The sequence below is a fragment of the Camelus dromedarius genome, chromosome 35 (genome assembly GCF_036321535.1).
Source record: "Camelus dromedarius isolate mCamDro1 chromosome 35, mCamDro1.pat, whole genome shotgun sequence".
Classification (NCBI taxonomy): domain Eukaryota; kingdom Metazoa; phylum Chordata; class Mammalia; order Artiodactyla; family Camelidae; genus Camelus; species Camelus dromedarius.
The window spans coordinates 15,307,223-15,333,222 of NC_087470.1; the positions used below are offsets into that span (position 1 = coordinate 15,307,223).

Below are 26,000 nucleotides of genomic sequence, written 5' to 3' on the forward strand. Positions count from 1 at the left end.
GGCGCGACGTGACATTTAAGCCTCACGTCCGGCCAGCACTTGGCAAAACCTCAGGTCCCCACATCAGACCTTGGCGGTTTTTTTTTTTCAAACCCGATGCTTCGGGAATTGAATTTAAAAATAGCTCGGGAGGGAGCGATAACCACCAGAAGTGTGTGCTTCTGGTCCTTGGCTGATTTTTGAGACTTAAATATAGTTCCGTTGGCTGGAGCCCTGTTCATTAGGGACAAAACCCACTAACGTTCAACAAACAAGCCACGAGGCTGGAAAGACACCAAGTCGCACGTGCCACCGAGAGTGGCACCTTGCCCAGAGTGTCCCCATCCGTCTGCCCCCCGTCCGTCGGTCTTGCTGTGTATAGTTACCACGTGGAGTTGGTTTTGGGGAGAATTGGAAACCTCTCTCCGACTCTGTGTCTGAACCACTTCTTACGTGGTGATGGTTAACGGTTAACTCATTGAAACTGAAGATTTCCATTTCAAGTATTTCCTTCGGCTCCCTCTCTCTCTCTTTTTTTTTAACTGACCATAACGTTTCTCAGTTTTGGAATGCCACCTTGCTGGCTGTACATTTTGCCCAAAGGAATTTTTCCACCAGGAATGCTTTTGGCAACGCCTCACCTCACTTCAGCGTGTCGGCCTTCTGTGACAATGATGTTTTCCAGCGGACGGGATAATGTTCTCACCTGCCCTGCTCCGGGAGGTGGGACCCCGGCCCCCACCGGCCCCGCAAAGTTGGCGGCAATGGTTCTCTCTGCAGCTGACGGGTGGGGCTGTCCCACGACTGAAGTCCCCAGGCCCGTGCTGCGTTCTCCACGCCGCGGTCACCCACCACCCAGAGCAGAGGCCTGGGGCACGGTTTCCAAGGTCTTCTTTGCAAAAACTGCCCTTCTGGTGTCTGCAGGGTGGCAGGAAGTGACCCTGGGCTATTTCTGAACCAAGGGCCTTTTTCTGCAGAAACGGTCCCCTCGTGGGCATGTGTCTGGCTTCTTGCTTGGGCGGGAGATTCGGGACGTCGCCCAGTTGATGGTGACCGTGGTGACTGACGCATCTCCAGACACACAAGCCTGAGACGCTTGGGGTTGGGGGGTGTGTTTGGAAGAGGTGAGTGGGGTGTGATGGGAGCTCGTGCTGAGCACAGACAGTGTGTTTGTGGGTGAACGCGGGGCCTCGAATGCAGACGTCCTTCTCCCCCAGTTCTGCGCGATCCTGGCTTATGAATTAATAAACGTGTCAGAGCCTCCCTTTTGTCCCGGGTGGTGGCTCACCTCGCCGTGTCCTGTGCCCGGAGGTTTGATGACAGCGCGAGCTCTGCTCTGCCGTGCAGCTGATGCCAAGGGACCTGGAAATGACCGCCATCCACCTGGCGCCCACGTGGGGGCCCTGGGGGGTCCCGTAGCCCCCACCCCCAGGCTCTGTGCCAGCAGAACACCCCTCCACCTGTTTCCTTCTTTTCTAAGCTTGTTTTTCGTCACGCTCAGAAAAATAACTTAATCCCGCTCTCTGAAGTTTCCCTGCCGTGTGTGGAACCGTCTCCTGTCCCTTGTAACTGAGAGGGGTCCTGTGCAAAGTGGGGAAAACACGCCTCTTCTGTCTCCATCTTCACTGCTGGCCTGTGGGAGACATTGCTGCGTCGGGGAAGCCTCTGAATGGCAACCCGGGGGGGGGGGGATTGCAGGTCTGGAATGTTCTTTCTTTTTTGTTTTTTTTTTTGACGGGGTGGTAATTAAGTTTATTTATTTACTGGTCATTGATTATACTTATTTATTTAAATGGAGGCTCTTGGGGATGGGGCCCAGGGCCTCCTGCCTGCGAGGCCCGCGCTCTGTCCCCGAGCTGCCCCCTCCCCCTGGAATGCTGTCTTGATGTTGACTTTCCATTTTCTGAGTTTAAAATTACCCAGGACTCTCATGTCAGGGTTTAGACTTTAGCCGACCAGGTGACCGGCAAGTCACCGGAGACACGTTTGACAACGGAGCTGGCTTCCCCGGCACGCCCGTGTCACACCGTCACTTTTTTTTTTTTTTTTTTTTTTACTTCGGCTGCTAGGGTGGGGGGTGTTTTAAGAATGCTACATAGTCCTAGCATTAAAACCTGTTTTCCTTGATTTTCTGCGGGCAAAAGGGGCCGGTCGTTGGGGATAAAAAGATTTTTTCACCAGGTTGCACATTATTTGTCATTGCAAGGGGGAGACCGCCCCTGGCTCTGCAGGGCTGGGAGCTTCGTGTGAGCAGCGGGTGGTCTGGGCTGTCCGGTTGTTTCCAGGGGTGGGGCTGTGGCGGTAAGTGGGGCAGGTGGGAAGACAAGGTTTTCAAATGCGCCCTCTGCCACTTGGACTGGGTGCCTTGTCATCCTCGGTCCCCTCGTGACTAGGATGGAGGGTGGGCACCAGCCTCCACTGGACTGCGTTCTCTGTGTCCTTTGCTCCTTCATTCCGAGGTGGGGGGTGTCACCCGCCACCTGGCACCCCCCCTCCAGTCCCCAAGGTGCACAAAAGCAGATGTGTCCCTTGATGTTGATTTTGGCTTTGGAGGACAGGCTTTCCAGCCAGCGTCCAACCATGTCTCCGGTCTCTTTATCTTTTATGAAAGGGCATGAAATGCTTTTCCATCTCTGCTCTCTGCATGTGAACCCGAAAGCGTCTTCCTCAGATTCTGGTCTGTCGCATCAGCTTGGAAACGAGGCTTGGGGAAAAACACGCCCTTATCACTGTTTGTCCAAACGCTCTGACTCATGAAGTGCGCGCCCTGCTCAGGGCGGTGGAAGCAGCCACTTATTTCTAAGAAGGGCGGCCCTGCGAGGGGTGTATTGTCGTCATGGTCCCCACATTCACACTGGGAAAACCGAGCCAGGGACGTCGCGCATGCCAGACCATGAGTCACCGCCGCGCCTGAGTGTTTGTGACGCTGGTGACACACGCTGGCAGCCGTGCTCTGTGTCCTGCACTGTGTCTCCTTTTAAAATGGAAGTCGAGGCTTGTGACCAGGGGGTGGCAGTGAACGTGGGTGAGGTCCCTGCTTTGGAAAGCTCTGTGGCTCCTTAGAAGGAAAATGAACAGTCTTGCCTGGCAGTGGGACGCCTTAGAGCAGAATTTCTCAGCAGAGCTGGGTGGTGGCCGTGACGGCGTCCTTTCTTGCCCCCCTTAGCAGCTGACCACCCTCAGTGTTTGCAGGCACCTCTGAGCCCAGGGGTGAGTGTTCAGAGGGGCCCGGGTGAAGCCAAGAGGTTGAAGGCCAGTTGAAACCCACATAAAGAGAGGGCTTCAGCCCTGACTGCAAGGGGGCATCTCTTTGGAGCCGGGAGATGAGGAAGAGATGGTTAGATCTGAAGCAGGTGGAAACGTGGATGGATGTGTCTGGGGCGGGAGGTGGAGACGGAGCGCCCTGGGAGGGGCCACCGGGGGTGGAGGGAGGGCGGGGGACGCCCAGGGCCTGTCCCACCACCATGGGGTGGCCCGCAGGCCGGACACACCCCAGAGGGCCCCAGGGGACACCGAGGGCGGCCCGTGGAGAGGCCAGAGTCGCTTAAAGCCCTGCCGGGTGTCACCTTGGTCGGCTCGCTCTGTCCTGCTCAGCTTCAGGATCTGGTGTCGGGACCCTGGGCGGGCGTGACAGTCCCCTGGGCTTCGCGTGTGAATCCGAGGCCATCCGTGACACCTGTGGTCCTGCACGAAGGAAGAAGCAAGGCCCGTGAGCTGGGTCTGGGGTCAGAGACGCCCATCCTGTGCCTGTAGCGGGCCTGGGGCCAGCGGGAGCGGGGACGGTGTCCGTGCGCCCCGTCGGGGAAGGGGCCTGGCCGCGCAGCGTGCTGGCAGCGCTGGTCTGTGGATCTGGTGAGGGGTCGCCTGTCCTGAGAGCCCCCTCAGCAGACCTGCACGTAGACATGGTTATTGTCATCCTTTGGGGGAGGCGGGCACAAATCCCAGAGAGGCTAACCCACCTGCCCTGGGTTACAGACCCCACGCCTTTGGCCAGGGAGCCACGCAGCGACCTTCCCTGTGCACTGTCCGGCGTGACGGTGTTCTGTCACTCTCATAGCAGGACTGCCAGCCTCCTGCTGTCCCCACCCGTCACCCCACGTGCCGGTCCCCCTGAGAACACTCCATCAGGGTCTGAGACGTTCCAGGCAGGCTGCAGGCCCGTCCCCACTGGGCCCCGGGCCCATGCTTGGGTCTCATGCCTCCTGCCACCAGTTTGAAACTTGCAGCCTCAGGCAGAGCGAGAGAAACAGGCAGAAGGCAGGCGAAGTCTGGATTTCTGGAGCCCCCCCCCCCCCGATTCACTTCTTTTTAAAAAAAAAATTGTTTTTTAATTAAAAAAAATTTTTATTGAACTGTAGTGGATTTACGATGCTAAGTTTCAGGTGCACAGCAAAGCGATCCAGTTGTACGCATACATACACATATATTCATATTTTCTTTTCAGATGCTTTTCCATTTTATGTTATTACACGGAATTGACCATAGTTCCCTGTGCTCCCCAGGACGGCCTTGTTGTTTACCTGTTTTATGTGCAGCAGTGTGTGTCTGCTCACCCCCAGCCCCTCATTTATGCCTCCCCACCCTCTCCTGTTTGGTACCCACAGTTTGTTTTCTATGCTCAGGAGTCTGTTTTGGGTTTGCAAATAGAATTTTTATCATTTTTTTTTTTTGTTCCACATATGAGTGATGTCCTATGATATTTGTCTGAGTTACTTCACTCAGCATGACAATCTCTAGATTTATTTCTTTCCCATTTCACAGCTGCATCGAGGCTAGGAATTTTCAAAAGTCCTTGGAGATGGGGTCCTTAGCTAACCGCCTGCTTGGCCCCTCCCAGGCCGCCAGGCAGTGCGATGCAGGAGCCTCGTTAAATTCCTCAGTGTCTTCAGGATGCTCAGTGCCTGGGGGGGGAGGCGGGGGCTGGGTGTGTGCAGGCAGGTGTGTTCAAGGACATCGAAGGGTGTCTCTGCTCCTTCTGGGGGAGGGTGTGCCGGGCATCCTGTCTGGCCTCCGTCGTGGTTCTGGGGCTGCTTCCTTTACTCCGCAGGGGGAGAGGCCGGTTGGAGAGGGTTTGGGGGCCGGGTGGGGAGGGCAGAGCGGAGGTGAGAGGAGAGAGCTCCCGGGGGGTGCGTGCTGTCCTGGGGCAGGTGGGACCAGGCTGCGGCTTTCGGTGGTGCAGGGTCACATGTGATACCCAGAGATGCTCCGTGCCCGTAGGTGGGAGGGATCGTTGCTGTGAGCTCGTGGGTCGGGCCCTCCACGTGCCTGCTTGGGTCTCCTTACAACAGGGGCTCGACTCGGCAGGGCGCGTGATGCAAGGAATCACGGCGGATGTCGCCCTGCCTTTCGAAGTCACGCTCTGTCACTGACGTCGCATTCGATCGAAGCGTGTCAGCACGTCCAGTCCGCACTCACGTTGGGGCAGGAGGCTCTCCCCCTGAAGGGGCTTCTGTGAACATGGGTGTGTGTTTTGCAACTCCCGGGGCAGGCTGCGGTCTTCCCAAAGCAGCCTGGTTAAACCGCTCGCGGAGGCGGATTAAAATCCACATGGAGGGACCGACGGACGGAAAGGAGACTTTTATAACCAGATGCCGCTGGAGGTGCCCCGAGGGTTGGCTTTTTCACACACTGAGGCCAACCAGGAGGCGCGATTGTAAAAATGATGAAAATGCAGCCTGTCATTTAAAAACAAAACAGCAAACAAATCTCATCGCACTGCGTACGACTTTATTTTTGTGGGAGGGGCATTTAGCAGGTTGCCAATGTCAGGTTTTACTTTTTATTGAGACACAGTTGACATCAAACGCTGTATCTGTTGTAAATACACCGTGGCGTGATTTGACATGTCTGTATATTACAGACTGACACCGGTTAAAAACATCCGTCACCACACATGATTTTTTTTTTTTCCTTGTGATGAGGATTTTTAGTGCGGTTTGAAGTCAGGCAGTGTGACGCCTCCAGCTTTGCTCTTTTCTCGAGATGGCGTTGGCTCTCCCAGGTCTTTCGCGGTGCCATATGCATTTTAGGATCGTGACGTTCTCCTGCGAAAACATGCCATTGGAACTTTGCTAACGGCTTGCCTTCAGCCTGCAGATCACTTTGAGTAGTAAGGACATTTTAACAATGTTGAGCCTTCCAATCCAGAAACACAGGGCATCTTTCCATTTATTTGTGCCTTTTCTCGGGGTTGAGGGGTCTTCTGAGTAACTGCACCCCAGCTTCTCCCTGGGAGGTTGGCGGTAGAGAGGGGTGCTCAGCTGGAGTGGTTTGAAGGCTGATGTGGGCTGAAGGTTATCCATCCTTTCATCCAGCCCCTTGTCCATCTCTCCCCTCCCTCAAGTCCTTAAATGCATTGTGCTCCAGGCTCTCAGGGAGGCCAGTCCGGATGTTCCGGGTAGTCTGAGCGGACCGCATGGACGCGGCACAGGTCCTCTCTGTTGCCAAATCTCCTCTTCAGGGGCCTCTCTGGTTACATTTTAATACACTTCACCGTGGTTTCACCAACTGCTTTGGAAAATGACAGTCAGCCCCCAGCTATAAGTCATCAGAAGTAGTGAAATGGTTATTCAAGCATTTGCCATCGTCCGTCAGGAAACAGGCCTCCCTAAACTGCTTGTGGGGCCATGTGTGTCATTGTTTTCCTGCAGAATCACGTGTCTGAACAATAAATTGTGGCTCCAAAAAAGACATGAGCGATTTAACTCCTGTACAGTGATTCTTTGCTACAAAAACCAAAAGAAAAAACAAAGCAAGTAAAGATGATCTTAATATTTTATCTTCTAATCAGACTTTTTTTTTCCAACACCAGCATGTGGACTAGAGATTTTATTAAAGGTTTGGAGGAATGGAAATGGGTTTGCATTCCAGCAGAGCCAGCAAATCGTAATTCATTATTAGCCATCTTTTTCCTTTTTTTCTTTTTTTGGCTAAAAAAAAAAATGCACCTTTTAACGAGAAAAAGATAGCCATAATTTTTTTCAGTATACATATGTGTACTGCTCGTTGTTTCTAAGAACAGTTTACAGCTTTAGTTTTTTTAAACTCACATCGTTATCGAACGGATAAACCCAACCGCAAAAAAAAAAAAAAAAAGAATTAACAGGATGCAGTCACCCAGTCATAAGGGACAGTAAGATGTGCTGGCACATTTTCAAGAAATCAGTTTACCTAAGTTGTAAGTAATAAATAGATCCATCAGGCGTTTTCCAGCATCTGACGACACACTTCTTGTCGACTGAAGGACAAAGCACAACCTAAAAGTTACGCGTTAAGTTTTATTCGAGGGTCTTCCTGAGAACCTACAGCCTGGGCGACGACAGCCTCTCACATGGGCTTTGAGGACCTGCTCAGAGGAGGCAAGGGAGGAGGCAGGATGCAGAGAGTTTGGAGAAGGGCAGGGAAAACACATACTCAGACATGGAAAGGTTACTGCTGGTCACAAAGAACAGTTTCAAGTTAATGATTTCAGTGCGTTTCCGTGTTTGGAGAGATGCGCCAGTCTGGGCTCGTTGCCTTTTGTTCTTAGACGTGCACGTTAATGACCTGGAAGCCAGTGTCTTATTTTCCTCCATCCAGAATCCCCCTCAGGGGGCGCCGTCAGGGGCGGGGGCTGCAGCAGTGGCTTGATCCTTGTCAAACAGGAATGGGGGCAACATTCTTAGTTTATTGGACTCTGTCCACACTCTGAATTAAAATCATGTATGGGGGAGGGTCCAGCCCAGCGGTGGGGTGCGTGCTTCGCATGCACGAGGTCCTGGGTTCAATCCCCAGCCCCGCCATTAAATAAATAAATCATAATAAAACACATTATTATGGTATTTAGTTACAGATAGAGGACCATTTTTAAATATATTCATTGCATTCATTGTGTGTGTGTTTTTTTTAAATAGCAATTAGTTACAATTCATGCATGTGCTGGCATCTTGGGTGTGGACGGTTGGTCCCCGACTCGGGACAGAAGGAAGGGCAGATCTCTCAAAGGGTGGTGATGACAAATGTCAGGACCTGGGCGGGCTGCACGCACAGCAGGAAAGAGGGAGTGGCTCGCCCTGCCTGCAGGGTGGGGCGGAGATAAGTCAGGTTTATTTTTACGAAAGGCCTTCTGAGAAGAGGGTTCTGCTGCGGGAGCTCTTAAATAGCAGGCTCCTTGCAGACGCCCGCGGCAGCCGGGCCCGAGGAGGAGCTGTAAATACCACACCAGGATTAGCTCGTGGAAATGGACACCGGCGGCTGGATCCGAGGGGCACTTACTTGTCTCTGGTGATCAGAAAGGAGCAGAAGGAGGGGAGGGAGCGGGCAGACTTCTGCCAGGCTGTCAGGGCACCACCCCCTTTCCCAGAAAAGCCCGTCCTGCCGATTCCCCGGCTTTGGGGACAATTCTCGGACCTGCCATCCGAGCGGCCCCGCAGAGCGAGGGGCACGTGGCAGCCGAGGAGCAGGGGGACCTCAGGACCCCAGGAGTGTGCCTGGCCACCAGGAGGGCATGTCTCCTTTGCTGGGTGGGGGGTCCTGACTTTCACACACGAGCCCCCGTCAGTGATGCTGTGATGGTCCGGCCCACGTCCCCACCGCCTGCAAGGCCGGGCAGTCCTCAGAGCATTTCTCTGGTTCCTTTTGCTGGGGCACTATTTTTTTTTTTTTTAAAGAAACAATCTCTACAACTTTAATCAAAGGAGGGACACAAGTGAAATTAATTCTAGAGAAATTGAGGGCAGCTCACGCAGAAGGGCCGCGCTAGCTGACTCCAGGGCACACAGAGCGATGCGTGCATCCTGGCCTGGTAAGGTCGGACGGAACAAAATATGAGGTCTTTATTTAAACAGAGTTAGGACCAGGGTAGTTCTTGAGTGACGGGAGCTGGAGGCAGACTGCTGTGGGTGGAGGAACCGCATCTTATGTGCTGAGGTCACTGTCCTGACCTGGTACCCCGACCGCAGTAGGGGGTCATGGTGTTCTGGCCCGAGGGCCTCCCGGCCCTCAGCTGCAAAAGATCTCACTCATTTTGAAGATGACACTCTTTCTCAGGAATGTATCCGTCTTCCTGTGCAATGGAGAAGGTGTACTGAGTTTTGTAGGCAACTGACTGAAGGGCCCTTAAGTCCAGTAAACTGCGGACGGTGCCCAGGAAGCAGCTGGACGGAAGTTCCCTAGCTTCTGATTCAGGAATTTTTTTTTCACATTATCATCATTTTTATACAGGACTCCCCTTCACAGACAGACAAAGCTCATTTTGGACTAGATCATTTTTCTGGGGACGTCTCCATATTCAGGAATAAACTACCATTGATTTGAAGATTTACATAATTCCCATCAGGGGCAGGCGTCCCATGACAAAAAAGTGGAGTATTTCTCCTTTAAAAAATACGGTGGCAAATTTCAAACATGCATTCAAGGGGGGAACACAGTCCGGGGACCCACGTGTGCCCATTTGTGCCCAGTTAGCAAGATTACCATTTTTAACCTTTTTTTTTTTTCTCTTTTTGGTTTGATTATTGTTGGCTGAAAATAAAACAGCACAATCTAAAAGTTGAGAGTCTCTTTATTTGGCAGATTTTCTGAGGCCTCAAGCCTGGGAGACAGCCTCTCAGATGCTCAAAGGGACTGTTCCCAAGAGGCAGGGGAGGAGCCAGGATTTGTAGGAATTTTTGCAACCAAGACCGGGTAGTGGGAACATCAAAAGATGCCTGTTAATTAAAGGGAACCAGACATCTCCAGTTAAGGAGCTGAGCGCTTTTCTCTGTACGGGAAGGTGCAAAGTCTGGGCTCACTGAAAGCATTCCTTTGATGTGCACCTGAGCTCTCCAGGGCCAGCGTCCTGTCCTCTCCCGTCCTGAGTCCCCTCTGGGGGCCCCGCTGGGGGTGGCTGTACAAACTGGGCTGCCTGCCTGTCCCCACCCTGAGTTCCCCACAACTCCCTGTTGGGGGCAGCGGGAGTGGCTGGTGGCTGAGCTCTGCAGCATCCTTTGTTTACTGACATGGCTGGCAATCTTTTTCATTCACAGTGTTGTCATTTTAATAATGTCATCAGCCCAAAGCTCAGAGACGGGGGGAGGAAGCTGGGGTTGTGAGGGAAGACTTTGTAGGAACATGGGGGTACCCAGAGCTGGGACACCTGAGTTTTAGGAGAGGTGGCTCCTGCCCTTCCACGCCCTTCCTTCTGTGTCTGTCTTCGAGGTTCCCTGACTGCTGGGCTTAAGCAAGGCCGGGGACCCGCGCACGGATCGCTGGTCATGCGGGCTGTTTCCTCCAGCTGGATGCCTGAGCCCGGCTGTCTCAGTTTCCGCGGCATCTTTGCAGGGAAGCACCCTGGTGAAGACGTCAATCCTGTCTCCTTGGCCCGTCGCTTCAGAACCCACGTTCCCCAACGATGAGCCATCAAGGACGGTCTCTGAGCTCTGCTGCTGGTCCTTGGGGTCCTTGGGTGGCAAGGAGCCCGTGACCCAGACAACAGGCCGGGACTGGCCGTCCCTCCGCGTCCCCACGATGGCCTGTGCGTGTCCCTCGGGTTTGCTCAGGAACAGGAGTCGGCCTCGCACTAGCACGGCCTCTGCGATGCAGCTGGAGGAGGTGGCCAGTCCGAGGTCACAGCTGCGCTCGGGGACACCCCCTTCCACGTGCCTCCCAGCCGCTCCCGGGTCCTCCTGCCCTGCCACGTGTGTCTTTCTCTGGGTCCCATCAGCTTTCCCGAGGCCCTTGGTGTCCAGCCTGCGCGCAGGAAGGCTCATAAAAGTGGGAACAGCCAACCAGGCCAGGGGACAGAGGGAGGGGGACGCCAGCCGTGAAAGCAGGTCTGCGTGCGGCGAGGGGGCATCGGCTTTGTCTCCGTGTTTCTGCCAAGCTGGGCAGAAAGGGGGAAGGCTGACCCTCCTCATTCTCATCCTTGAAATTAGGACAGTGTCTGTCCCTCCAGGAGAACTCATTGTCCCTGGAACCAGGAGGCAATTAACGATGCACAGTGGTTCCTTCTGGTCCCTGCTGCCCACCTGCATTTTGTGGCTTGCAGGAAACGTTCTTTTCCAGCACACGTCTTTTGGACACCTGCTGTGTGCGGAGTGCGGTGTTGGTGGCTGGCACAGCAGTGCGGGCACCCCGTCCACGTCGCGGGCGTCAGGTTCCTGGCCCGTGCTGGGGCGGGGGCGGGGGGCGCTGCGTCTGTGGACCAGGGAGGGGGTGGACGATCGGCTGTTCCAGGGGTCAGGGGTCTGCCGGAGCGAGGGCACAGCCTGCATCTGGAAGGATGAGAGAGCTGGATCTCCGGGAAGGGGGGGGGGGTGGCCAGCTGGGCGGGATCAGCACGAGAGGAGCCTTCGTGCTGTGTGTTGGAGCTGAGACGGAGTGATGGAGGCTGGCTGGCTGGTGGCACTTTGGGGACCACTGCCAGACAGCGGTCCTGAACCCATCGCTTCTGCTGCCCTCTGCTCCGAGAGATGAGATGGGTGGCGGCAGACGCCCCCTGGTCCCCAGACGTGGCGGGCCCGCCGGGGAGCGCTGCTGATGCTGCCAGCCCCGTTTCTTCCCCAGGCGGTGTCTCTGTGCCCCCATAATTCACAAGTGAAGGCAGTAAGGTGTGGCCTCTGATCACCATTTTATATTGTTCTTTAAAAAGGCGCCACAAATCCATCATCACATACGGTGAGGCGGGGAGGAAGCATGTTCCACGGACGTCGGTCTGGAAGACTGGCTCTTGAAAGTAGATCTTACTTCCTCTCGGTATTTTTCTAAATGTTATTAACATCGAGTCAGCTTGACTTTTTTTTCTTTTTTTAAGAGACTAAAAAAACCCAAAAATTACGGAAAAGATCCATGAAACTAAAAGCTGGCTCTTTGAAAAGATAAACAACATTGATAAACCTTTAGCCAGACTCATCAAAAAAAAAAAAAGAGAGAGAAAAAAGCCAAAATTAATAAAATCAGAAATGATCATTTCTTAGAAATGCAATTTGCCAAGGCTGAAGCAGGAAGACATAGAAAATATGAATTATGAATGAACCACTTACCAGTACTAAAATCGAATCAGCATTTTAAAACTCCCAAAGGACGAACGTCCAGGACCAGATGGATTTCCAGGCAAATTCTACCGAACATTTAGAGCGGCGTTGACACCTGTCCTTCTGAAACTATTCCAAAAAATCGCAGAGGAAGGAACACTTCCAAACTCATTCTACGAGGCCACCATCACCCTGATACCAAAACCTAAGATATCCGCCCCCCAAAAAAGAAAGTCATTTATGAATATAGATGCAAACGTCCTCAAGGGTCGGCTTGACTCCTTGCAGGTCCAGTTCTGTGAATTTTAACGCAGGCGTGGCTCTTCACGACCAGATCTGCAATCAGGGTGCACGGGACAGCCCCATCACCCCAGAACCCCCATGCCGTCCCTCCCTTCTCCCTCCTCGCCCTCCTGGCAGCCGCCGCAGGTCTGTTCTCCATCACTGTCATTCGGTCTTTGGAGAACGCTGTACGAATGGCATCATGCAATCCGCGTCCTTTTGAGCCTAACGTCTGTCACTCACAGCCACCTCTGAGGTTCGGCGTCTTGCGTGTCTCAGTGACTCTGTTTTTGTTTTTTTTTTTTTTTTAATCGCTGAGTGGTGTTCTCTTGTATGAGTCCACCCCCGTGTGTTTACCCGTCCACCCACGAAAGGACATCTGGGCTGTTTCCACTCTTTCGTGCTCGTGTATGTGAGCCGCGCCAAAACATCCCAGCCCTGGTGTCACTTTCTGTGTGTCAGTTCCCATTTGTCTAGGATAAATGTCCAGGGGTGGGCTTGCTGGCTCATGGGGTTGTGGTTAACTCTGCAGGAGGCTGTTGCACTGTCTTCCAGAGCGGCTGGACCATTCTGCATCCCTGTTAGCAAAGAGCGCGGCTTCCAGTTTGCTTTGAATTCTCACCAGCGCTTGGTGTTTTCAAGACATTTTTCTTTTAGCCGTTCCTGCCAGCGTGCGGTGGTTTCAACTCCCACCTGCTCAGTGGCTCACGATCTTGCACTTTGTCCAGGAGTTTATTTGCCATCCTTGTATCTTCCTTGGTGAGATCTCTGCTCCTGTCTTTTGTCTGTGTTTTTTAAAAAAAATGGGATCATTTTTTCGCTTATGTTGTATTTTGAAGACTCTTCATTGAAGGCGGTACAGATCTTTGGTCGAATATGTGATTTGCAAGTATTTTCTTTCTTCCCCAGCCTGGAGCGTGTCTTTTTCTTCCTTTCATAGTGTTTTTACAAGATTACAAGTTTTTTATTTTAATTGAAGTATAGTCAGTTGCAATGTGTTAGTTTCTGGTGCACGGCAGCATGTCCCGGTCATGCATATATATATATATATACACATATATTTGTTTCCATATTCTTTTTCATTGAGAAGATTAGAAATTTTTAGTTGCAAGGAACCCCAATTTCTTTGCACTGCGTGCTTTCGACACGATTTGGGGCCATGTCTAATGGCTGTGTTGATTTTCTCCTGTGTTTTCACTTTTCCATTGAGCTCTGTGATTCATTTTGAGTTAATTTTGGTATAAGTGTGAGGTTGAGATCAAACATCTCCCCCTCTTTTTTCATGCTGTTTTTTTTTTCTCTGGCACAAGGTGTCCAGTTGTCTCAGCACCATTCATGACAACATCGTCATTGTCTAATGAACTGCCTCGGCTCCTTCATCAAAAATCAATTGTCCATGTTCATTAAGATCTATTTTTTGACTCTTTACTTTTAAAATTAATTTATATACGTTCTTTCATCAACACCGTTGAATATTGTAGCTTTGTAGTCTTGAATAGTGTAGCTTTGTAGTTAGCCTTCAAACAGGGCAGTGGGATTTCTACAACTTTCTTCTTCTTTTTCAGAAATGTTTGGGCTCTTCTCATTTCTTTGCCTTTCCATAAAAATTTTAGAATCAGTTTATCTAGATCTACAAAAACAAAAATCATGCCTGAAATTTTGTTAGATTTCTAAGTCATTTTGAATCTTCCAACCAATGAACATAGTATATCCTTCATTTGTTTGGGTCTTTCTTCTTAAATTTCTTTGATGAGATTTTTTTTTTTATCATTTTCATTATATAGATCTTATCCATGTTGGCTAAATTTGTTTTTCTTATCAAATTTCTTTGATGAATTTTTTTTTTTTTTTAGCATTTCCAGTGTATAGATCTTATCCATGTTGGCTAAATTTGTTTTTCTTATCAAATTTCTTTGATGAATTTTTTTTTATCATTTTCAGCATATAGATCTTATCCATGTTGGCTAAATTTGTCTTTCTTATCAAATTTCTTTGATGACTTTTTTTTCTTTAGCATTTTCAGTGTATAGATCTTGTCCATGTTGGCTAAATTTATACCTAAATATTTAAAATTTTGAAGACATCGTAAGTGAAATTTGAAATTTCAGTTTCTGGTGATTCATTGTTGTCTAGAAATGGAATTGATTTGTGTGTTGAGCTTGTCTCCTGTGACCTTGCCAAACTCATTTATTAATTTTATAAAGTTTTTACTTTTGGTTTGGTTTTTTGCAGATTCCTTGGGTTGTCTCCGTATGCCTAGAAAATACCTATGTTTTCATTTCCTTTTTTCCAATCTTTATGTCTTTTATTTCTTTCTCTCTTCTTACTGAACAATGTAGACTTTCTGTCTGAGGTTGAACAGGACGAGTGAGAGTCTACATCCTTGCCTTGCTCCTGATCTTGGGGAGAAAGCGTTGAGCCTTCAGAAGCATTTCGTACGATAGTGGTTGGCGGTTTGTTTCTGTAGAAGACACTCCCTCCTGTTCCTCGTGTGCAGAGAGCTGTTGGTGTTGAATTAGGCTATATATTTTTCTTTGTTTTAATCGATACGTTCATGTGATTTTTCTTCTGTAGATGGTCCGTGTGGTGAATTACATTGATTGACTTTGAAGTATTGAACCAACCTTGCCTTCTTGAGATAAAACACACTTGGTTGTGGTGTGTTCTTATATATTGCTGGATTCTATTTGCTAATTTTTTTGAGGATTTTTGCATCTGTATTCATGAGGGATATTAGTATTTGGTTGTCTTTTCTTTTGATGTATTTGTCTAATTTTAGCATCTGGGTAATATTGGTCTCATATAATAATTTGAGAAGTGGTTCCTCCTCTTCCATTTTCCGGAAAAGATTAGGTAAAATTGGTATAATGTTTTCCCTTAAATGTTTAGTAGAATTTGCCAGTGAAATAATCATATGCTGGACAACTCCTTTTATGTGCTCTTAACTACAAATTCAAATTTTTAAATAAGTTTATTTGGGTTATCTATTTCAGCTTCAGTGAGTTTTGGTAGTTTGTGATTTTGAGGAACTGGTGCATTTCATGTAAGTTGTTTAATTGTGTGCATAAATCTGTGCAGAGAATTCCCTTAGTGTCCTTTTATTGTCTGTGGTTTCTCATTCTTCATAATACTAATTGGTGTCTTTGCTCTTTTCTGTCACTCTCGTGATATGCTTATCAATTTTTATTGATATTTACCAAAAAAACCAACTTTTATTGTCATTTTCTCTATTGCTTTTTGTGTTCTCTGCTCTTAGCTTTATCATTGCCTGCCTTCTCCATGATTTAGTTTACTTTCTATTTTTTAAATTTGATTAGTTGGAACTTAGGTTATTGATTTTAGACATTTCTTTTCTAAAGCAAGCATTTAACACCAAACATTTCCTTCTAAGCACTCCCTGATTTTCATTCCACCAGTTTTAATTTATCTATTCATTTATGTTCAAATCTGAAACGGCCTCTTTACCCCATGGATTATTCAGAAGTATATCATTTGTAATATAAGCACTTTCCAAGTGCTTAGAAATGTCATGGTTATCATTCTGCTGTTGACTTCTTGTCTGTTTCCAGTATGATTAGGGAACATACTTTATATACCCTCAATCCTTGTTGCACTTGGTTAAGGTTTGTTTTATGACCCAGCAGATGTTTATCTTGGTGAACGCTCTGTGTGCACTGGACAGCAACGTGTCTTCCGGTACAGTTGGATGGAGCTGGAGCAATGTCAGTTAGATCTGGTTGGTTGACAGTGTTGTTCAGATCTTCTATATCCTATGGATTGTGGATCAGTGATATTGAGTAGTTATACTGATTATTCGTTATGTTGATTACCAAGACGGGACTGTTTGTCTCAAAACTGTGGATTCATCTATTTCTCTGATCAGTTTTGTCAGCCTTATTTCATGTATTTTAGAGCGTCTTTCCTTGGTGCATTGAAATTTAGGATTATTATGCCTTCTTAAAGAATTGATCCTTTAATTTTATTAGGTAATATTCCTCTTTATTCCTGATAATTTTGGGGGGTTTGTTCTGACATCTTCTCTTTATCTGAGACCGATATAGCCATTCCAGCTTTCCTTTGGTTAACATTTACATGGTAAATTTTTCCCATAATCTTACTTTAACTGCCTATTTCATTATTTTTAGAGTGAGATTCTTGAAGATACTATGTGTTTGACTAATCTATCTTTTAGTTGAAGGTGTAGACATTTCACATTTAGTCATAATACCAAACCATTATAGTCCATTAAACCATTTCTAGAAATGAGGACTATTGATCTGTAATTTCTATGAATAGTTTTGAATTTAGGTCAACAGTTTAGTTATTTTTTTTTTCTTTCTTTCTTATCTGTTTTGTGTTCCCGTTTCCCTTTTCCTGACTTCTTTTGAGTTACTTGAAAAATGTTAGTATCCCATTTAAAATTTTCTACTGATGTTTTTAAGTATATCTTTTGTTTACTTTTCTGGGCTTTCTTTGGATCCCCATACGCAAACATTTCACTATTTCCTTAAAATCAATACTTTATCATGTCGTGTGATATATAAGTATTCTCCACAGTTATGTGTTACGTCTGTATTTTAAAGAACACAGGAGGAGAGCAGCCTACTGTGTTTGCTTGGATGTTTTTACCATTTCTGTTGCTCCTTGTGTTCCGTATTTTTTTCATTCATTCTAAAGAAGTTACTTTAGCAGTTTTTTAGACCAGCTCTGCTGGCAGTGAATTCTCTTTGTCTTCTTTGGAGAGTATCTTTATCTCACCTTCTTACCAGAAGGATATCTTCACTAGATATAGAAATCTGGGCTTAGCGTTCTTTCCTTTCTGTACTTAAAGCTCATTTCCCACCTCCTTCTTGCTACTTTAGTTCCCATAGTCATTCAAATCATTCTCGTGTAAGAAATTCAGATTTACCTGATTGCTCTCACGATTTTTTTTCCCTTGTCCTTGGTTTTAAGAAGTTTGATTGTAACATTCCTGAGGGTGGGTTTCTTTTTATTTGTCCTATTTGGGGTTTACCGAGATTCTTGAATCCGTGCGTGTATGTCTTTTACCAGATTTGGGAAGTTTTCTGCTATCATTTCCCAAAATATTTTCTTCTGCAACACATTCTGTTCTCCTCCAAGGACCCTGTGGACATGCATATTAGACCTTTGGGTGTTATTTCGTAGGTTCCTGATCTGTGTTCATCTTTTTGTCCGTCATTTCTCATTATATTATTCAGATTGGATCATTTATGTGGGCATGTCCTCAAAAATCAGTGAATCTGCTATTAAGCCCATCTAATGAGTTTTCAATTTCCGTTACTGTATTTTCACATCTTAAATTTCCTTTTGGTTTTTCTTTGTGTCTTCCGTTTCTTTGCTGAAACTCCCTATGTTTCCATTCATTTCAAGTGCGTTGCCTCTTACTTCTTGGAGTGCATTTATAATAGTTACTTTATTTTTATTTTTTTATCTTTCGCTACAACAAAAGAAACTTTATTTAAAAAAAATTTTACAGACATGGGTGTCTGGAAAAGCTCTTTAGTTAACTGTGTATAGAAATGAAAACAATTGAATATGGAAATGAATATATGTATATCCATATATGACATTGTGCTGTACACCCGAAATTAACACAACACTGGAAACTGACTACACCTCAATTAAAAAAAAAAAGAATATGTGCCCAAAAATGTAAAAAGAAAAGAAATGAGAGAAAATTAATAGATAACAGTAGTATAACAAAACGTCCAAACATTAATACATTGGCAAAGCAAAATGGACTTTGAAAATTCATCTTAAATCTTTGCCATCCTCTGTAAGAATATTGACCGTCTGTTTTTCTTGTCCTTTACAGGTGACCATGATTAAATATTGCTAATATGATTTTTTTTTATATTAATGACCCATTTTTAAGAGAGTCCACAAAAATCTCATCTAAGTTTTCATTCTGTTTTATGTTTAACACTGATAAACAAATCAGGACGCTCCATTCTGGAGAAATCATCTCCAGCCTCGTGCTCCCGGAGGTCAAGAATGTCAGAATAAGGAGGACTTTGAAAAGAGTCGCTTCTACTCTCCCGATTATTTATTGGTTAAGGCAGGGATGTAATAGTTAACTTTAAAGTCTATGTCAGGCAATTCCAGTGTTGGGGTCATTATTTCTGTAGCCTCTTTCCCCATGGGAATGGAGAAGAGTCAGATTGGACTGTTTCCTAGACGTTCTGAGCATCACGTTATGAAATTCGAGCTTTTATCTCAGTCTTACGAGAACGTTGAGGTTGGTGTTTTATCAGACAGTTGGCTCGGTTGGCTTCAGCTTAACATTCTGCCAGGCTCCCCTTGGTCATTGTTTCGGTGTCATTTCTGCTTACACAGCCTTTGCAGAGCATTCAGCTCTGTCTCCTGTTTGTGCTGCCAGTGGCCAGTCTGGACCCTGCGTGTTGGTGGCGGCGGCGGAGGGGGGGGGTGGTCTGTGTCACAGCTCAGCTCTCAGAGCCTGAGCTCGGCTGCTCAGGGTCTGATCCACGTACGTGCAGCTCGGAGATGCCACCAGGAGTTCACACGACTTTATGGAGGTGCCCGAGCTCCTCCTCTTCTGCAGCCCCCACCAGGGCTGCCAGCTTCCCTCTGGTCCTTCTTCTGGTCCTCCAGCCAGAAAGCTGCGGCTTCGTTTGTCCTGCTCTGAGATGCACATCCTGGGACTGCCCACTTCTGTGGCAAAGGAGCAGAAGAGAACAAAGGGCAGAAAGACAGTGGGGTTTCCTCCTCGCTCTTGGAACCTCAGCTTCTCTGATAGGAGAGAAGGGATTTCCTCTCTCTGCGCTCACTGTCGCTGCCACCCCAGGATGGCTTGGGACTGGGCTCCCAAGAACAGAGCTGAGCGCAAGGGAGCACCCCGTCTTCTCTCTGGGTGCTCGGGGACCCCTTACCTTCTCATGGAGGTGACGCCACCGAGTTTCCCCTGGAGCATACTCTGTGCTTTTGTCTCCTGCAGAGTTCAAGCTGCACTGAGTCCAGGGCTGGAAAAAATGGTAAATGTGGCAGCAGTTTGGTGGCATTGTGAATTTCGGTCTTTATCCCCGATTCACCTATTACAGTTTCCTCCTCGGGGTTCTCAGATGGGCTCTGAGCTCCGTGCATTCTGGCCACGTTTCCCAGCAGCCGTGAGTGCGAGAGGCCGGGCGCTGTGTCCTTACTCCTTCAGAACCCTTTTCTTTTTCTCTCAAAATGGGCATGCCTCGTGCATCCAGACCAACGGAATGTTACTCAGAAGTAAAAAGAAATGAGCTCAAAGGAAGCCACGAAACGACACGGAGGAACCTTAAATTTTGCACGTGACTGAAGTTAATCTGAAACGGTAACCTGCTGTTGTGATTCCAAATGTGTGACACTCTGGGAAAGGGCAAAATTGTGAAGGCAGTGCAAAGATCAGCGGTTGTGCCTGGGTTGAGGAGGCGATGAAGGGTGACTGGGTGCAGCTCGGAGGGTTTTTATGGCGGTGTAACGACTCTGCGATGCTGTGACAGCGGATAGGTCATTATGCGTCTGTCTAAACCCATCAATCTGCAACGCCCAGAGTGGGCCCTAATGTAGACCGGGGTTTCTGGGTGATAATGATGTTAATGTAGATGCATCGATTATTAAGCAAGGTACCACTCTGCTGTGGGATGTTGATGGCGGGGGAGGCTATGCATCCATGGGGACAGGGGTTAGATGGCAAATCTCTGTGCCTTCTGCTGAGTTTTGCTGTGGATCTAAAACTGCCCTAAAAAAATTAAGTCTGTGGAAGAAAGACACGTGTCAAAGCATCTCAAATGAAAATAATCATTGAGGGCCTGGTAAATATAGTTGGAAATTGCAGTGAGTTTATTTTAAAACAGAGAAAAGAAATTTATGCAAAAGAGTATAATGCACCCTTGGAAATACATGCATTAATGCCACGTAATTTCTTTTTTCTTTCTTCCTTTCTTTCTTTCTTTCCTTTGCTTTTCTTTTCCTTCCTTCCTTCCTTCCTTTTCTCTTCTTTTCTTTCCTTCCTTCCTTCCTTTTCTTTTCTTTCTTTTCTTTCCTTCCTTCTTTCCTTCCTTTTCTTTCCTTTTCTTTCTTTTCCTTCCTCCCTCCCTCCCTCCCATCCTTCCTTCCTTCCTCTCTTTCTCTCTTCCTTTAAAGCCAAGCCCTGTGATTACGAGGCTGTGGGTGCCGGGCTGGGACGCAGGGTGGGGCCTGCTGGTAACCTGAGAGTGACAACAGCTGTGCCACCCCTCACAGGCCCCAAGTGCCCGGGAGAGGAGCCCTGCCCCGCAGGCCGCCGGGTGCGTGGGCTCAGGGCTTGGTCACCGGTCAGGGGGAGGCTTTGGAGGGTCAGCACGGCCTGCGTGAGCGGCAGCTTGGCCACTGCTGAAATTCACAGCCATCTCCCCACTGCAATGCACTGAAATCCACACGAAAAGCACACGGCGCGTGGAGGGACTTCGGCCCGCTCCGTCCTATAGATTTTGTTATTTTTCTTGCCACTTTGCTTCTGGAAGGCGGGTGCGCGGAAGAGGCTGGTCTGCGCCCCAGCCTCTGGCTGTGGTGTCTGGGACCACGGATCTGGCTAAATATAGCGCCGTTGTCTCGGGCAGGGCTGCAGGAGGGGACGGGTGGCCATACATGGGAGTGCCCTCCCCAGGGCCGGGTGCTGAGTGTGGCTCATTTCCGGATCAAGTTCACCTGGCTCGGTGCGCGCGTGCGTGTGGGAGTTTCTGTGAACGTGGAGCGTCCGTATTTATCACTTGATGTGGGCGTCTCAGTTCCAGGATCTGGGGCGCTGGCACTCAGGTCGGCCGCTGTGGTTCTGGTCCACCGGGGGCCATGCTGCCCAGTTGGCGTGTCTCTCTGCTGAGCTGCGTGTTGGCACAGAGAGGAGACCAGTAAATAACGTGAAACGTGTCTGCCCTGAGATGTGGACAGACCCGCCCTCCCTCACTCCCGAGAGCCCCAGAGGCAGCTCTGGGGTGCAGCCAGGAGTTCAGAGAGCATTCTGAGAGCCTCGTAGGAGGGAGGTGTCTGTCTGCCCATCTGTGATCATTTCTCAACTACATTTTTTTTTATTGAGTTATAGTCAGTTTACAATGTTGTGTCCATTTCTGGGGCACAGCACAGTGCTTCAGCCATACATGAACATACATATATTCCTTTTCATATTCTTTTTCACCTTGAGCTGCTACAAGATAGTGAATATATTTCCCTGTGCTCTACAGTATAAACTTGTGTATCCATTTTATATGTACCAGTCAGTATCTGCAAATCTCGAGCTCCCAGCCTGTCCCTTCCCACCCCCCTCCCGCCTGACAACCGCAAGTCTGTTTTCTACGTCTTGACTACTTTTATGTGTCAGCTTTGTGCTTGGCATGTTCACAGGACATTATTGTACTGAGTTCTTGGACCCACCTGGAAGGGAGGCACTGTTGTCACCTACATTGGCAGGACAGAAACTGCATGCTGCAGCCTTTATCCAGCAGTCCATCCATCCATCCACCTGCCCGTTGTCTGTCAGTCCATCTCTGCTTTTTGTTACGAGTTATATGCACATAGGTCACAGAGGTGCATTAGAATCATGTACATTTTTTTAAATTAAGGATGACTCATCTGTAGGAAAAAAAAAAGTCCACATACAGAATTTTTTTAATTATATTTTTAATCCAGAGAGAAAGATTTTAAAATACTTTTCATTCATTATACTTAATAAAATTAAAAAGTGACCATTGGAAAACAATAGCAACTTATTTTAAATGAAGTTTCTCAAATGCTCCATCAATGTTTGTAGCTTATACGTCCAGAATGATTAAAGACACACACCAGCTCCTTTTGGAATCGAGTTCTTACTTGGGTAGATGGGGACCAGGGGCAGGGAAGAGAAAGAAAGAAAGAGGGTCCATGGAGGGTAGGAAGAAAGACCAAAAGAGGTTGGACAAAAACAGATGAGCAGACAGACAGAAAAAGCAGGCGGCCAAGAGACGGGGGGAGCAGAGACTGAGAGGGAGGGGTGCCGGCTCTCTCGCAGCGCACTCAAGTATCAGACAGAAATTACCCCAAGATCAATAGCCCTTTCTTTATATTACATCAGTGTTACTTTTTTTAACGTGTTACTTTGGAATAATGTCAACTTGTCCCCACGATCAACAGTCCTTTCTCTATTGTTTTACCGATACTTTTTTTTGACATGTTATTTTGCAATGATGTCACGTTTCCAGGAAAGTTGCACGATTCTGCAAAGAATTCCCGTAAACACTCATTCGCACTCCCTGGTTGTTAACACGTGCGTTTATTTATATACCACACAGCTCACCCATTTGCTGTGTGGCTTTTCGGCTACAAAAAGCCCCCAGTGTTGTCCAGACACAGCCGCAGCCTCCTGGAGGGGAGGACGGTTTAACAGCCACTGCTTGTGGGCGTCTTACGAGCGACCTGATGCAGGCAGGTCAGCGGGAGGAGTGGCGTCGGGGCCCGCGGACGGTGAACCTGGCCGGCCAGGTGCGGGGGCCGCCCAGCCACGCCACCCTCTTCAGGCTGCAGGGGAGGGTCACGGCCGCCCTTGGACCGCGTGACGGGTCCAGAGCTTTGCAAGCCTGAACGGTCAGGTTTGACCCAGCCTGACATTTGCTTGCCCCCCGACCCCGAGCATCCCTGGTTGTCATGGCAGCAGAGAAACCTGGTCCACGAATGCCCGTCCTGGCTGGGCCCGCATGTAGCCCCCGCTGCTGCTTCTGCAGAGTTTGGTGTTGGGGCCCTGCTGGAGCTGGGATGGGGGCCCCTCACCATCTTGGGGGTGTCAGTGCTTCTAGGTGGTGACTCGGGGCTGCTCACCCTGCACAGCGGCCCCTGCTCATGTTACAGCTCTCACCTGGCCCGCCTCCCATGACGCCTGTCCCCTGTGTGCTGAAAGCCAGCCTCTCTGTAGGGCTGGGGACCCCACCGCTCTGGCCCCCGGCGCCCCGGGGGCTGCTTCACACAGGGTCCAGCCCGCCCCTTCCCTCCGGCCTCACAGAAGGACGGGGCGGGGACACACGGGCACTGCCTCCTCCCGTCGGGGACACCCCAGCCTCCCCGGAGCAGCGACTTGGAGTGAGCGAAGGGACATGGGATCAGACGTGTCGATGTGCTGGTCACGGCTGGTGGCCGTCCAGCCCTGATTCCGAGTCCTGATTGCACGGATCCTTTAGGATTCCTGCTGTACTGTAGCCAGAATGAGGCGCTGTCTTGGGGGTCTGAGCGCAGGTGCTTGTTTCCAGCTTCACCAGCTGCCGGGCATTTAGCTCCTCAGACAGAACTTCTGCGGTGCCGATCCCGGGGTCTTATTTGTAGAAACCAGGGAAAATGAATGCACTTCCCTCGCTGCCATCACAGAGCAAATAAGATGATAAGGGCTTTTTTGTTAAAAGGGAGAAACCCCCCAATCCTTGTGGGCGGGTCAGGGGAAGCAGACACAACTTGGGGGGGGGTGACGGTTGACTTTTATTCCCCAGGCTCCAGGAACACTCCGGGCAGAAGAAAAAGAGTCATTTCTTTTTATTTCCCGCTGCAAGGCCAGAGCTGGCATTTGCAAGCCCTGGATGACTGTTTTGAGCCCGGCTTGTCCGGGCTGGCGGGGGGGCGGGCAGATGCCCGGGGAATTCACGTCGCTCCCAGCTGATGGGGTGCATCGGGGCTGGACCAGGGGCCCCTCTCGCAGGGACTGGGGTCCCAGCGCCCTGGACCCCTGCCGTTCTCGCACGTTTCCAGGCCTCCACCTGCCAGTCCGCTCCTGGACGGTGGGGACACTGGTTGGTTTTTCTGAGGCGTTTCCTGACATAGAGTCCTGTTTCCTTCTCTCTGGTGGAGCCTCGCTCCCCAGCCCTCCCTCCCCCAGCTCTGCCCTGGAGTGGAGAGACCCGTGGGTGTGGGGGATGCAGGGGCCAGAAGGCGGGGGGCAGCCCAGCCCTGATGGACGTGGCCCCGTCGGATTGATCTGGAAGCAAGGATTCCCAGAATATCCAAAACATTCTCCCTGGGACAAAGGAATTCTGGACCTAGACACGGGGAACTTCCTTCCACTCACGCAGCATGATGCAAACAGTAGGTTCAAAGGTACTTCTGCTTCACAGTTGGACACAAATGCAGCCTTGGGCGAGCTTCTCCCCTCCTGCCGCCGGGGGAGGCCCGGACCCCTGGGGAAGACCTTTCCCATCGGCCCAGCGCTGGCTTTGACACTTGCTGTCATGCATCTGGGAGGGAACAGTGCTTAGCTGTCCCGTGTGCTTCCGGTCACCTGCCCCAGGTCCTCTCTGCTCCTCGTCGCCCCAGCCTGCATCACTGCTCACTGCTCGGTCTCCTGGGAAGAGCTGAGGGGCACGGCCAGGTTATGTTCGCTCTGATGGATCAGTATCATTGCTTCCCACTTCAGGCAAAACATACACAAAAAAGGCAGACCTGAAACTCCAGTCAGATCGTCTGGTTCAGAGAAGAGCTCCTTCCAATATGAGTATTTCACGAATCCCTTAGAAACCTGACCTGGGTGGCAGCAGTGACCATGGCCGAGAAGGGTGGATTGGAGATCCTTGCATGGATGCGGTCAGCGGGCCGGCGTTTGGACGTGGGGACAAGATGGGGCCGTTGGAATTGAGGGGTGCCCTTTGCCTGGAAGGCGTTCAGGACGTGATGACATGGAGGGGTGTGTTTGGGAGGAGCGAGGTTGAAATGAGCTTGGTGCCAGTTTGACATCCTGGTGTGTATGTTGGTGGCGGGGAGTGTGGGGAGAGGGGGATCCCCTAAACAGGAGAGACACAGGCTGGGGGTAAATGTGAAGGGGGCAGTGTTCGAGGCCAGGACACGGTATGATGCCCGGAGGGAGACAGAAGAGAAGTCGTCCAGAACCAATGACTGAGGAAGACGGTGCTTCACGGTGACGGAAGTCCAGCTGCTACAGGTGGAGCTGGCGTCCCAGAGACACGAGTGCCGGGTGCACGGACCAGCGCGATTCAGCGACACTTTAAATACCTGAAATGGGTTTTATGAGGTGTTGGAATTCCAGAGCCACTGAAGTGTCTAATATTTTTGGAAGCCTGTTTGATTACAGAAATAGTCCAGTTAACTATTTTCAGATAGGTAAATATCTCATAATACATTTTAGGATCTTGACTTTCAGTGCCAGACAAATCCACTTGGTATAAATATGTCATGGAGGTAGCTGCCCATCACTCAGGAGGCCGGAGCTGCCTGTGGGGGTTAATTTCCCTTCTAAAGGCAGAAGCAAGTGTTGGACGGTAAGTCGGCCTCAGTACCTGGTGACCTGCTCTCTAGAACAGTTTTCTCAAGACTGTCACTGCAGACGTGGGCTTTTTTTTTTTTTTTTTTTTTTTTTGATAAAAGGGGAATTTTAAATAGAGGTGCCTGTTTTTTGCCCCAAACGCTTTTGTGACAAGGTAGAATATACATTAAAATATGCACAACATAGATTGGCTTTATGTTTTGACGTTGCTTTATGGTTGCTTATGGGTTGATTTTTATTCCCAGAGAAGAGAGCGCCGTTGTTTGTGGTGCTGTTTGCTGTGCATCCAAAGATGGAAGCTCGGACACAGAGGTGCAGAGAGGTGGGTCCCGACTGCCAGACCATGTAGTGCGGTTTCTTCCTCTAATGGTAGGCAGTGGTGCCTCTGAGACCCCTGTTCGCCTCCCTGCCACCTGCTCGCCTTGGGCTTAGTTGAGACGTGCAGATACTCCCAAAATGCAGGCCTTGGGAGTGAAAAC

General features: G+C 49.2%; 1 protein-coding gene, 1 long non-coding RNA gene and 1 other non-coding gene across 12 annotated transcripts in view; 2 read left to right on the forward strand and 1 right to left on the reverse strand.

Annotated features, from left to right (window-relative positions):
- LOC135320032 (uncharacterized) overlaps nucleotides 1-26,000 on the reverse strand; it is a 285,059-nt gene that overhangs the window by 115,355 nt on the left and 143,704 nt on the right. The window lies entirely within an intron of this gene.
- COBL (cordon-bleu WH2 repeat protein) overlaps nucleotides 1-26,000 on the forward strand; it is a 154,755-nt gene that overhangs the window by 7,790 nt on the left and 120,965 nt on the right. The window lies entirely within an intron of this gene.
- TRNAA-CGC (transfer RNA alanine (anticodon CGC)) lies at nucleotides 7,687-7,760 on the forward strand. Its single transcript has one exon. It is a non-coding gene; the product is annotated as a tRNA-Ala (tRNA).